The 15,306-nt window shown below is 31.7% G+C and overlaps 1 long non-coding RNA gene across 1 annotated transcript in view; it reads left to right on the top strand.

Annotated features, from left to right (window-relative positions):
- LOC106108501 overlaps positions 1 to 1,407 on the top strand; it is a 5,367-nt gene extending 3,960 nt beyond the window's left edge. Inside the window, exon 5 of the long non-coding RNA XR_001225941.1 lies at positions 847 to 1,407. This is a non-coding gene — a long non-coding RNA (uncharacterized LOC106108501). The remainder of the gene's footprint in view (positions 1 to 846) is intronic.
- Positions 1,408 to 15,306: the final 13,899 nt, after the last annotated feature.

Genomic DNA, 15,306 nt, shown 5'->3' with positions numbered 1-15,306 from the left:
GGCCCAGCCGTTTCGGAGATTACCCGGAACAGTCGCGGCTTGCGGACAGTCCGACAAATAAATGTTTTTAAATGTGATTTTCGTTATCAGCAATACAAATATCTTCCCGAAATCTGGAATTTTTCTTTTATTATTACAGACAGACACTCTAATTTTATTATATGTATAGAACAGATTGTAAATGAAAGGTGGTTTTCTCTGTTAGAATATTGTCCAGTGACGTAAATGTTTTCCTAATCCTCGGCTTGCAGCAAATGTTTCAGCTGTAAACAAGTTAAATTTGTTTCGGAACACAGAGCCCGTGTCTGCGGCATGTTAGCTTTTATGCCTTTATTGGACATTGTAAATAACAAACTTCAAAGGCGGTTTCTAAAACCACAAAATAACTAGATTTTATAGAAACAAATTGCAAATATGTTAAACTGCTTAATATAAATTCAAAAAAATTTAAAGGCAGTTTAAAAGTAAAATATTTTAGTAATGCGAAAGTTTAGATAGATGGATGGATGTTTGTTAGAGTTTTTAGCCTATACGGTAGAACGGATCATTTTTTATGATGTATTGTATAAACTAGCGCTATATATTGGCGCTTTCTCGTGTCAAAGGCCATAACCCACTTCGGGTCGCTGCGCCCACGCAGTAAGTAGATATATAGTCTGGAAGAACACATAGGCAGATAGTTACTTTTTTTTAATTCCACGCGGACGAAGTCGCGGGCGAAAGCTAATCAAAACATAAATTTAAAGACAGTTAAAGAGTTTAATAGTTCTGTATTACTAAATTACATAAATTGCTCTTTCAATTTATTTGCTATTTTATTACAGCGTCTATACTTTTATAAAACAGATTTCGTAGATGCATTCAGCCAGATAGATCCAGTGAGGGCGCTATTCAAATGGTTCTGAGTTAATTCTACGGCAGCTTTGAGCACCAGTCTGAAGAGGACGCTATCTAATATCAACAGGGATCTAGTTAATTTTATAATAAACCTACAAGTGTTTTATTTTATGTCAAAGAATAACAAAATTAGTAGTCACTCCTATTTGCTCTATGACAAACTCTATACAAAAAGTGTAATGCGTTTAGAATGAAGTATTTTTATAGAAACATTTATTTTCCACATCCATTGAACTATTTGTTTGCCTCCACTTTTTACAGTGAAAAGTTCGAATATAGTTTGAAAACAAACAGAACCTCCTGTTAGCGGTAAGCTTTGGATGTCGTGAATTAAATTTTCATGTTGTAAATTAAAATACAAATTGAATTTGTTACACAACATTGGTGTTGACTAGCGTAAAATTAACGTTTACTAATCAGTTAGACTGTTCAGTTAGAACTGTCGGAACTTAAACGAAAACTCTACCTCTTGTTTGTTTTTATATAAACACTAGCTATTCCCGTGCGGCTTTATCGGCATGAAATTGTAAAAAAACTTTATTGTATTGTTTACATTTCTTAAATTCTCAATTGCAAATGTTAAAATTACCTTTACCATAATAACCTTGCTTCCTTAATGTTGCAACTTGTAATATAGTTTTTGGTCTCTTTCCCATATGAAGGTTTTTTTTTACAATTTATTTACCCCCTAAGTGTAATAGTATGGCTATATATTTAGCCTAAAGTGTGTCGTAAGTGTAAGGCATTTTTTAATAAATTATTATTCAAAAATATGCTGTAATTGTTGACATCCTACGCCTCGAAGTAGTGTGTGTTTACGCTTTATTATATTAGTTAATATTTAATATAGAAGTAGATATCGTTTGTACAAAAGTGTTAGTAATTAATTTACAACAAACTGGAAACTAAATTATGAAGACAAGCAGGATGCTTTGAAGTAGCCGAGTTACGTGCAACAGCTCACAAGATATATGTTTATGCAATTTTAATAATATGCTGTGATATTTTTACAATACTTCCTTTAATATTGCAGTTGTATAAAACATTAAAGTGCAACTTTAATTTTGCACTATTGCACTAGTGCACATCATTATAACACAAACGCAATATTGTTCATTTCTTGTGCCCTAAAAATATTCATTTGCCAGTATCTTCTTCTCTTATACTTCACCCGCGTGAAATTAAAATTATTTAAAAATAAGCCTATATTATTCACAGATCAATTACCTTTCTAACGGTGATCATATTTTTAAAACCGGCCCAGTAGTTTTTGAGTTATTTCAATACGTACAAAAATGTAAAAATACAAATCTTTCCTCTTTATGATATTAGTATAGACAAGCACCGTAGACATTTGTGTTATAATTGAAATGATATAAATTCGCATTGATATTCCACTGTCAATACTTTTACCTCACTATCAATGTGTATTTTATAAAAAAAAACATACGTTTTGAACATGCATGCACTTTAAACTTCGCCGTTTATTTACCGATGTCCGATAAAATTGAAAAGAACGAAGGACAGCTCGCCTCGGGCTGTGATGTTTCTGTTTGAAAACAAATATTGAATACAAAACTCAAAGGAAAACAATTTATATGTTGAATTCACTATTATTTTTACCAAATTAATGGTAAATTAAACATTTAATTAATGTACCTATTTCACTTTAAATCAATACAACATAACATAACATAATAAGTAAACTCAAAAGCTGGACGTATTTAAAACTTTATATTGTCACTAAAAAGCTACATTATTATTGAGTAACGTATGCTACATTTAATATAGATTTTTATTAAACCTGTGTAGACAAAATCACGGGTATAATTACTCTACTAAGACGCTTCCTCGGTGATAATGTTTCTGAGTGCGGTGCTATCTTTAATCATGTCGTAATGAGTTCATAGCTCAAGCGTGTCATTGCATCGAATATAATTAGAGGATTAATATCATTTGCACAAAGAGAATAGGATAACGCCGTGTATAGCGAAGATAGCGGAGATGAGTAAATTAATATCGAAACGTATTTAATTAAATACGAAATGAACAATTATCTATACTTGGAATTACTGTAATGTGATCATCGTTAAAATAATTAAGAGGGGAGTGATGATGAAAATTAGTTACCATAAACCGATATGAACCATACTCTATGCTATAGAAGAACAAGCAGTTGATGATATATCGTAAATAATAGAATTAAAGTCGAAGTATCGCCATTATGATGTACTTATTTTGATCTATGAGGTCTTAGTGTTTTTCCTTGATATAATCAAATGCAAAAATGTACGGATAATGTGCTATTTTTCGTTCAAAGTCAGCATTTACGTATAAGAGCTAATGCTGCTCGTTTATTAAAACAAAAATTTCATAAATTTTTTTGGTTTCTCGTCCGTAAAGCTATAAGAAAATTCATAACATTCACCAAATTTTCCGACCCATTCGAGATGTTGGTTTTATTTTTATAAAGAATAAGTTTGCTTAACATAGCAGCACCGGGATGCTTCCGGAAATATTTTCGTTGTGAAATGAGGAATTTCTTTATATTAACATTTTCGTTATGATATTAATGTAATGCTTTTATATTTTCAAGAAAGATTACCGACAGGGGATACAGGTAACTTTTATCTGTACTGATATAGAAGAGAACATTACTATAGTTATTTATATATAATGTTTTAAAATAAAAAAGTTATAAAAAGAAACTCCTAAATCAGATTACTATACCACAATAAATTATGTTAAAATACAATAAAGTTAACTTTTTATTGCGTATAACATTAATATTTCGAAAAAAGGATACAATAGAATTCCAGCACATGTAGGTAAGGAACGTTAAATAAAATCAAAGCCTCACAGTATAGTCGAACAAAAGAAACGTCGGAGCTTTCATCTGCGACGTATTGACGCAACAAATTCTTGAAAAGCTTCCACAAAGAAAATCGTTTATATTACAGCCGACTTCCTACGCTTTTATTTACGTGTAACAAAAGAGTGGAAATGTCTCAGGGAATCAAGGGCACTTGAAAATTATTAAGACACATACCTAAGTGCTTTTAATCGTTTTTTAAATCTAAAAATGCCTATGGGTCGCAGTCGCTTCACTATTTGCACGAATTCCTGAGACCACTTGCTCGGGTGTCACCTCAACTATAAAAAGGAAACTGTGAAATATCTCTGTTAAGTCTACTATACTAAACCTTTGTTTTTTTTTTCTTTTAAGACTATTCAAAATTGAAATCAAATCAATGTAATAAATTTTCAAGTTTTCATAAATACTAAAGCGGCTAATTTCAATATTGAGAGTTGAAAATTTGAGAGTACAAAGTTTAATTTTCAGTTTTAAAAAACGAAAGTGAGTCTAGTTAAAGTTTCAAATATTTTTTTACTTATTAACAATACAAATTGATATTCAACCCGGCAGCAGAACTTTCGTCGGCCTTCGTATTTTTAAGTAGAACCGAAGTTGCTACAGAAACTTCCACTTAGGTATTTTTTTGAACATCACACTGAATACTAAGTTGAGAAGATCAGTGATCTCTGTCACTAATGTTCAGTCGTCTGAAAGTAGTAGAAATATTTATACAAATACATCGCCCTTAAAAGACAAACTTTTTGATTAAGGTTTATGTATAACAAGAAAAAAAGTACTTGTACTTTATTGTAAAAATCTATGACAAAAAAGCTCCTCTTCTTTAACATTTTTTAAGATGTTAAAGAGCCAACCACGTCGCCCTAGTGCGGGTTGATTGACTTCATACAAATTTGGATTTCTTTGTGCAGTTTGCTTCATGATTATCATCACAGTATTTTTTCTTTTCATATTACTATTAATAATTTGGAAATATTAAGGGAAACAGCTATTAAAATGAGAGCAAACAAGTCCACATCTGCCGCTAGACGTGCGACACTTTATCATTTCAACCATTAATCAAAACGCAAATTACTGAGGTGGCATAAAATGTTTAACTGAACATTCATTTTGTAACAACAAAGACTTTAAAAGGGTACAGACAACTAAATATAATAGAGAATTCAAATATATAACTTACCAGCTGTTGCCCACGACTTCGTCCGTGTGGAATTTTAAAGTTCAAAACTTCGTAGTAATCTACGTAATAACAGAAATCTACTGATGCCAGATTCCAAATTTCTAAGCCCGGTGGTTTTCGAGCTGATTTTTCAATGACCCTTATCGTTTGAGTTCGCGATATCTCCTAAACTATTAGTCCAATTTTAATATTGAAAAGAACAATTTTATTCTACATTAAATTCTCCTGATAACATATGCATTTATTTGGATAAGGACAATATGACAATAGATAATTGTTTAATAAATAAATTGATTTATGTATGTATTGAAATAACTCAAAAAGTACTAGGCTGCTTTCAAAAATTCTTTTACCATTAAAAAGCTACGTTATCATAGAGTAACATAGTCTATACTTTTTTTAATTTCACGCTGGCGAAGTTACGAGCAATAGCTAGTAATTACGTATAGAGCAATAATACATTGAATGCAAAGAAATAAAAAACATAATTAAAATTATTGATAGAGGCCATTCAACTCTCATACACATTTGCGTATATATTCACAAATGCACATTATAATGAGGTTTTAGCTAATTGAGTCCAATTCAAACACGCTTCCAACACGATACGAGTTTCTCCCAATTTGCTTAGCACTAAGTCAAGTTATAACTCTTAGTAACAACTTTGATGTACTTACTAAGTTGTAGTATCAAAGTTATGTTAAAGTTAAAATGTGTGGTTCCAGACAATTATTTCCCGACTATACCTTCATATGTTAATTTCAAATTATGTAATTAACAAATGTACAAAAATGCATTTAATAATCATTAAGCCAAAAAATGTTAGCGAATTGTCTCTTGTTAAGTCTGCACTTTAAATATATTTTTACTATACAAAGTTTAATTCTTAAAGTGAAAGTAACAAATCAGGAAAGAAAACAATGCTCAAAAACAAGTAAAGTTGTATTATTTCGGAAAGAAATAACTGTGAAATATTACGCCTGTCAAATGTTAGATTCGTCGGGATTTGCCCGTCGGGGCTGTGAATCAAAATATCAACTTGAAGGACGGACAAATAATAAGACCAATGTTCATTTTTGAATTCGCTTTACAAGAAGTTATGTAGTTGTTGACGTCTTATTTCTTACTAATGTCGTAGAAGCGAATGTTTCGATGTTTGTCGGAACGATCTCTAGAACAGCTAGTGATCTCACTGAAATTTGACATAAACTTAGAATACAATCTGAAAGAACGCATATGTTTCAAATTAAGTTTTTTAATTCCGCGCGGACAGAGCCGAGGGCAAAAGTTTTATATTCCACATGTTGAAGCTGGCATACAAAGAATTGCGCCATTTAAAAGAATTTTATAAATAAACGAGCTGTCGTCCGCAAACTTCGTTAGTGCAAATTTGGACCACCCGTTACGCCATTTTGACAGCGCGGAATTAAAAAAAGTAGCCTATAATATGCCCGTCTATGTCAGCTACCCTTTAGTGAAAGTCCGGTCGAAGTCGGTCCAGCCTTTCGGAGATTACCGGACAAAGGCGGCTTGCGGACAGACACACAGACAATTTTTTTTAAATGTGATTTTCGTTATCACAACGCAAATACATCATTTTGCTGAAATCTGGATTTTTTTGAGATTACAAACAGACACTCCAATTTTATTATATGTATAGATATAGTTTGATAAACACTGAAACGTATATTACTTTAAATTTAAAGTTTCATTAAATGGGAATTACATGTTTGTTTTATACAAGTATATTTCTTTGCAGCAAAAATCTATTAAAATCTAATCTATTCCTGCAGTTTGTTTTGTAATAAAAAGCACGTTCTCTTTACATGTTTACTTAATGCCACTGTTGCTCATTAAAATGAAAATGTAACTAGTTAAGAAAATCAGTTCAGTGCTTGACTTACATAAAATCGTTTTATGTTACTTTTCACTATTTATTTTTTATGAAAAGGTCTTTTTTAAAAGAAACTGACTTCTCAAGGTAACCAGCATCGTTATAAAGAAGAAAAATTAACTATTTAACATTATTTTATAGAAACAAGCCATAAAACTTTAAGTATCATATTTCTATTTATTTAAATAATGCCTTACCTTATACTCGTATTTTATATAGACGACAAACTCCGTATTATATAGCAATTTAATATTAAACTTCTCATATGTAATTGTAGAATAACTTGACAAACTTGAATTTTAATTAACAACTTCCTGAAGTAGGAGCAGGTGCTTTAAATTATAACAAGGTATCCGGACACGTTTAAGTTACGATGCAACTTGTTATTAAACGTATCATTTGTTTCGTCGATTAACTAAGTATAATTAATTTATTTAAAGAAAGTTCAAAGTTATGTTGAATTCATACATCACTACTACATTATTCACCATCACCAGCTCACTATACGTCTCCACCGAGGGGGCCCGGAGCTAACCCTTAGTTAGGGTGACTAGGCCATAGTCAACCATGCTGGCCAACTGCGGGTTGGTGACGTCACACATATCTTTGAATTTCTTCGCCGATTTGTGCAGGTTGCATCACGATGTTTTCGTTAACCGTAAGACCGTCGGGTGAATTATGTGAATACATATGAATATTCGAAAAATCATCAAGACCACATTGGTACATGGCGGGATTCGGACCCTAGGCCTGTAAATTACTCCGACAAAATCTATTAAGTAACCCTTAATCTTTATTAAAAGTATTATGCGGCAAAACATGCGTATACTCGTGTACAGATTGTACAGAGTTTTCACGTAAGCGTGTCACATGTGCTTCGACTTTAACAAAGTTGTGAGTATGTTAGAGATGAATTCTATCAAAGTTTGATAGTTCGAAGGCTTGCGGACACAAATTTGTTGGCAATCATCTATGAAACACGACTCTAGTATACCAGATTATAAGATTAAATATGAAGTAGTTGTTCCCGTGCGCCTTCATAAGCATGAAATTATAAAAACTTTATTTTAGTGATTACATTGGTCAGGTTCTCAATTGCAAATGTCAAAATTACCGTTGACATAATAACCTCGCTTGCTTAATGTTGGCAGCTTGTAGTTTATGGTAACTTTCCCACATGAAGGTATTTTCAAATTTATTTACCCCCAAAGTTTAATAGCGTGAAACTATTTTATTATTTATTTTATTAATTTACGGATAACTTACAGCTAGCTTAAAAAATAATAATAAAAGAAACAAAAAAGCCTATATAGAATAAACCGTGTCGTAGATGTAGGGCTTTTTATTAAAGAAATAATTATTCAAAAATATGCTGTGATTGTTGATATTCTACGCCACTTCTATATGTATATTTAGTATAGATATTGAAGTATAGATAAGGTAACCTATTAATCTCATTTAATGGTAAATTGCGATGTACATAGTTGAGATATGCATACGTTTTTCTTCCTCCTTGACTGTTGTTTTTGTCGATCTGCATCCATTGCTATGTTACTTCTCCTCTATTAAAGTTAAATTTAAACGAGGACAAAATAACACTATCAGAGTTTAGTGCACTCTATACTAAACATAGTTAAAACACGTTGAAAAACTTTACAAAGGAGTTTTATAAACATTAACAGGAGCCCGCTTTCAGCTAAAGCAATTTAGAATTACAAAAGCAAAATTTTCATAAGCAATATGAAAGTTAAAAGTCAAGAGTCAAGCTTAATTATAAATATAGTAAGCCGCTAAAGAGCTTTCAGTATATTTTGTAAAATGAGAAGAAATGTGATAAAATCATCTCTTCTAGTACCTTTATTTTTAAATTACGTCTCATTAACAGATTAATATAATACTTTACGGCAGTTGTCATGTGTCTTTAGGAATTAGGGAAGTTCTTTAGGAATCGAAAATTATAAAATGAAAATAGTTAATAAAATACCATTTATGATAGCTGCCTACGGTAGTTGATACTTAACTAAGCCCATAGTAAAAAGGATGCCATAGTAAATTTTTATGACCTGTACTGTACAACTTTTACAGTAAACCCATACTTTGAGCTTTTTACAATGCGGGGTTTATGCAATTTGATGTGCTGTGTATTTTGCTATTATATTCTACTAGGCGTTTTCGTGCTTGGAGGAATAAATGATCGAAAATATAATATTACCTCATTTCAAACGTATTTAGTATTTTCTTAAGATGATAAATAATATTTTAATTTTAGATCATGAATATTTTTGGAGTAGACTTATGAGAAGGTCAATTTCAATATTTATCATTTAATATTATTCTGTTATTAAAGCAATAAAACAGACTTAATATAACTTAGGCACGTGACTCAGGAAGTAATAACTTTAATACATCCGTGACAAGAGTAAGTAAGCAATAATATGAGTCTTGTGATAAAGTAAGGTAATAAAATTGTTTCTCGGCTTGAGTGTAGGCTTAATAACGACGCGGCGCACGTTCGATCCCACGTATATTCAAGTCGCATTTCATCATAAGAAAATAATGAACATGTCTTCAACATGTACCGAATTAAATGTCTATATATCATACTTAATAATCTTCAGTGTAAGAGAAAATATAGAACGGTGTAAAAACGTAATCGTATGTTAGGATTAAGTCATTTATTCATTTTGTTAACGCCATCTAAGAAAAGAAAAAGAAACATAATCCTCTCTAGAAACTTTGTAACCTTCCATAACTTTTAATCATAGCCATAAGCTGCATTCCCGGGAAATATTAATTAAGAAAATTGCATTTTAAGACATGCACAGGCGTATTTAGCGACAATTTAACAAGGGTTTTAGTAGTGCGGTAATATTAAACGAACAGTGTAGCTTAAAGGAACGTAAATGTTGTAACAACGCGATAGTTCAGTCAGTCACGTAAGCCGCAGCTCGGCCCGACCAGACAAATCGATTGCTCGCACGAAACATCAGGTGTGCGAATAAATCGACTTAATTCAAGATAAAATATTCTATGTTTTACAATAAATGAGTTTAAACTACGAAAAATGGGATACTTTGTTATAATTTTATTATATTACGTGTAAAATAGTCCTAATTCTACACATTTTGGAAGGGTAAACTTTCGTGATTTATATACGATATAGATTTTCATGGAACGTTTTTGGATGTTTTGAGGAAATCAAAAAAGGTTGGTACCCTACAAACCTAAAGAAAACGGAGAGATTATTTTTAATTTAATCGTTAAAAAAACCTTCGACAATGTATGCTTCAGGAGATGAGATATCTAACTATAAGAATTCAAAAACATAAAACGTAGACTTCGATAAACAAGGTCACCACATTTAACAATACCTCGAACGTCGTAAGCTTTTGTAATTAGAAGTATACATACGCGAAACGAGTAATCTTCAAAGCTTCCCTAAAGCTAACTGTTTCGCTAAATCCTAATATAACAAAGCCGGGCCAAACCACACAGCAGTGACGTGGCGAACTAAAATGAGAATAGTTTCGGTTCATACCGCGTTATGTTTGACTTAGACCTCAACGTTAAACAATTTATGTTATCGTAAATTAACGACTTTGAACATAAATTATTTAATTTCTTAACATTACGTTAAGGAGAAGAAGTCTAAGTTAAAGACAAAAGATAAGCTTTATCTGATTGTAATAACAATAAATATTTTAGCAAAAATGCACAACTAGAATACACATATACTCGTATGTGTTGTTAGTTTGTAAGGTTCTTGAGGATAGCACTATGACTATTTTAGATCTAAGAAATAAAAAGCACAGGACGTATTCTTTCTAGGAGTACGGATGACCTTGTGAGTATAAAGAATGATTGAGGGCTGCATACTGTGCACCGTAGGGAAGACCTATGTCCAACAGTGTTTTGATCCAGGCTGAGGATGATAAACATAATGTTAAATAAAACATCATTGGGTTTTGTTGCCTTATTAATGTTATTGGCAATCAAATATGTTATTCATTCCAATGCGCTGTTGATTGTAATTTTAATGTTATCTGATTCAGTTTGTTGTTTGCATTAATTCCAAATATTATGTAGTCGCATCTCAAACAAGCGTGAAATTAAATTTTGGTATGTAAATGTACCGGTGACGTCATCACATATGCACAATTTGTAACATTGTTTCATGTCGACCTAGATTTTGTGGTAAACCTAGAATTATAAGTGTTTAGATATAATACGATCGGATTATATTATTTTGGATGGCTACAAAGGTAGAGGAAGACCGAAGAAAGTATGGATGGATTGTGTGAAAGAGGATATGCTTAAGAAAGGAGTGGATTCAGATATGACGGCTGATAGAGATGTATGGAAGAGCAGCACTTACTGTGCCGACCCTCCGTAAGGGCAAGTTGATGATGATATAATACGATCTGATGGTTTGACTAGATTAATGTTTGAAAACTAACGTTGCTTGCGACAACTTTTAAAATAAAATGTGTTTTTTATTTAATTAATTACTTCCTTCGTATATTTTTTGTTAAACTAAGTTTCCAGTTTGTGTTGTAGCAAATAACACTCAGGGTTTATTAAGTTAGCGGGTAAGCATTGTTAAGCTTGGCTTGGTACTCCTGTTGTTTCTTTATTTAATTACAAAACCGTTCTGCTGTAAATTTGTAGACGGTACCCTGGGAACTCATTGATAGGTTTTAATTAAATGGTTTCCAACATTTACAGTTCTAACGTTGTTACAATGTAATTATTTTGTTTCATTCGGAGAAACATGATTTTTTTTATGTATTTCTTAAAAACTACGTGTATACAATGTTTTCATGTGTCCTATGTATATTTGTATTAATACAAATACAGTTTTACATTGATATTGTATAAATCTAGGAACACATATTGCGATCGGTGACGAAGCTGTTTCCACTGGGGTTGACCCGCGAGGGACAGTATCGCACGATCACTGTTGCATTTTTGGTAATAGTTCTTGGGTCCAAGGTATAAGCGACAGCTCTTAAGTTGCTTACTACAGTTCCAATCAAGTTTTTATAATTGAATGCATGCGAACATGCAATTTTATTGTGATAACAGCGCATTTTATTATTGCTTCTGTATGTTATTTAACATAAATAATTTGATTGAAAACTTGAGTTTAAAATATTTTTAACCGTTCCTAGTGTCGTGGCTCATTTTCAATTGTGTCGTTTTCATATCGTTAAAATATTTAATACAGTAATAAAGGTAATTTATAATTCACACATTTTCGTTATACTTTATTTAAAAAATGTATTTTTACAACGTGATTCATGTCGTGATTTTTACGTTATACGCGCAACGCCTGTTACTTAAGTCGCATTATAATGCCCCCTCTCGCAGGGCAGTAGATCGAGGGCCCAGTGACAACCCCAAAGAAAGGGCTCTCAGAGAAAACTTCGCGCACCGTCCCTTTCTTTTGTTACGAGCATCATAGAATACCGCTTAGGTACGGTGGGACACTTTTACACAATATATTGGCTTTTTAAAAACAGACCTCTTTAATAGAATATTATGCGTAAACTTTTAGCACATGGATGTAGGTTTTTTACTGGAAACTGATGGAATATTTATGAACACATTGATGTACATTTTTATTTTGTTATCGAAGGTATATAGGAAACAATTTTATTTAATTTGACTTAGTTAATTTTAAATGAGAAATGAAATTGAAGAAGGCCTACACTTTGATAGATGCGTTTAAAAATTGTCCTTATCTCAAGTTATAAAGGCTATCGCAATCGCAAAAATCCTGCTAGTTAATATTTTAAAGATTGTATTTTTTTTTATTTTCCTAATTACAGATCTCTCAATCAATTGTTATTGTTCAAATTGTCGCTTGTAAAAAGATACTAAAATCATTTTAGATGTCACCGATGGTGATTTACATGGGGTTCTTTAATAAATTCCATCCCCGGTGATTTATGTGGAATATCGGGCGCTAGCGGAGACGGGTAGCGTGCAGCGTGTGGGCGCTCGGGGCGAACGGCGCGGGGCGCGGGGCTGACGTCACGCGCGCATGCGCATAGCAGTACTCCTTTTTGCACAGAACATGGCAAAGAAACAGAGAGTCATTTTAAATATAGATAAGTTTTTTTTATTTATTATAGTTTTAGTTTCTTTATTGTTTTATGAATGCGACGATGTTATGGTATTTAGTGTTATAACGTAAAATACAGGAGTGTCTGATATCGTAATGTATGCACACCGATTAAGAAATTTTACAGAATTAATATAGCTGCGAATGACATTGAAATAACTGTAGTTACTAGGCTCACCTGAAATTTATCTAGTTGTTTAAAAATTATAAGAAGACGTTAATGACTATTTATAGCTCAACATTTAATATAACCAAAAAAGGATTAAAAAGCAGATTTGAAAACGATTAATCTGAATAATTTGGTTGTACTGTGCGATACGATCCGTGTCCGCGTCGACAGCGAGCTTCCAGTCGAGTCGGCCGCGCGCGTTGCTACGTCGTACGCTACGAGACGCTACGTTACGTAGCTACTTGCTAACTACGCACTCCTTGCCGTAATAAGTCCGTGATCAAGTAATTTAGCAGTGAACGTGCGAGGATAACGAATTACCCGGATGTACTGTGAGAACATATGTTAGTGCTGTAACTCAAATGTAATTGGTGGTTATTGTTGGAGTGTACAAAGGTGGGTAGATATTGAATAACGAGATATGAATAGCTGTTAAGAGCTTGAATACGAATACGCTTGTAATGTCAAGGACAAAGATATCGATCAAACTGTTAATTTTTTAGCTATTTAATTAAAGTGTTTGTAATTTTAGTAACAGAATTGGATTAAGCAGTTTTGATGCTGAATTATTCTTCCATATTAATATTTTTTTTATTCTCTTGCACTTTTGATTATTTATAGTTTTATAGGTATTTATAAAGGTAATTCAAAGGGATTGTTATCCGAAGTAGGTTCCAAATAATTTATAAGGAAAGGTGGCACCTTGCGTTCGAGGGTCATGAATATAAAATGACACTCGCTCGAGTTTTACCTAAAATTATTACGGCAATGATGCGTCCATTGAGTTCATTCTGCTCTTTTGGTAAACCGCTTTTGTAATACAAGCATTATGTATGCCTTCCTTGACATAGGTAAATATATTTTCTAATATATTAACTAATATATAAACTAATAAAAAACTAATATAACTAATATAACGTTAAAATTGATTATCAAACATAAAAAAATTAAGATTATCCACTATCATATTATAAATATTGTTTCGTATTTTCAAATAAAATTTTTACCATAACTTTAATGTATCTGATTCGTTAAAAAAAGTTATAATTTCTGATACAATGATTGATTCACGTTAGATATATTTATTGATTATTTTATTTAGTACATAAAAAGTATTTTTAAGTACTTTAGTATTACATTTACGTTTGTTAAGGTTATCCCCTAATTTGTCTAAAATTAATATGAAATGTTACTCACACATATGCATCAATGTCTAGTCCATGTTTTTTTAACTAGATTTTTTTTTCAAGTATCATTGTTACAAAGAATGTCAAAGGAACTATAGAAATACGAGTTGAAAACGACCTTATATTGTGTTTTAATATTGTTATATAAATTTTGTAGTCGGTGCTTTCGGGAAAAATGGATTACCGTACATTTGTGATCCTATCATCAATATCAACTTCTCCCTTCTATTATATTAACCTCAATATTAACTGCCCTTCCATACATCTTAATTAGCCGTCATATCTGAATTCTCTACCTTCTTAGGCATAATCTCTTTCACAATCCAACCATACTTTATTCCACCTTAAATCTTAACACTTTCTTGTACTACATTTGTGATCTTATGTAGAATAAATATGCTTATGCTATTTTAACAGAGGAATAAGCAGAAATGACGTATTTTCAACATGTTTTTCAGCCAAAAGACAATTGTACAAATCTCCTTTATTGTTTTTTATTTGTAAGTTCTAACTACTTGGAGTTGTAGCTTAGTATACTAAAAATAAGGATTTCTAGATAAAATCGCAACAATATTAAATAGTGACTGTATGTTAGGTTCTTAATTAATTAAAATTTCATACAAATAAGCAATTCATTATTAACAAAACAATAATTTTTAGTTCGTTAGTACTCACCGCTTATGGAATTTAATTAAATTGATTGGTTAGTTTTTCATTATAAAATTAAAAATGTATCTATATTACGTTATGGTAATTAAATTTCGTAATATGGATTTTAGGAATTTGTAATAGGTTTTATTTACTTCTATATCTTGCGGTTTTCATGTAATATTCAGTTAGGAATTTGTTTCTCTTTGAGTGAACATTTAAAAAGTTTCGTCTTATCATTGGTATGTTTCCCACATGTATTGAGGAGATTTTAAAAAAGTATTACACGAATTAAAATTGCCCTAAGTTATACAACAGAAAAGCAAGCT

This window comes from Papilio polytes, unplaced genomic scaffold (genome assembly GCF_000836215.1).
Source record: "Papilio polytes unplaced genomic scaffold, Ppol_1.0 DF821511.1, whole genome shotgun sequence".
NCBI classification, from domain to species: domain Eukaryota; kingdom Metazoa; phylum Arthropoda; class Insecta; order Lepidoptera; family Papilionidae; genus Papilio; species Papilio polytes.
Note: the sequence above shows the minus strand (reverse complement) of the source record. Positions and strands in the feature narration are given on the sequence as shown.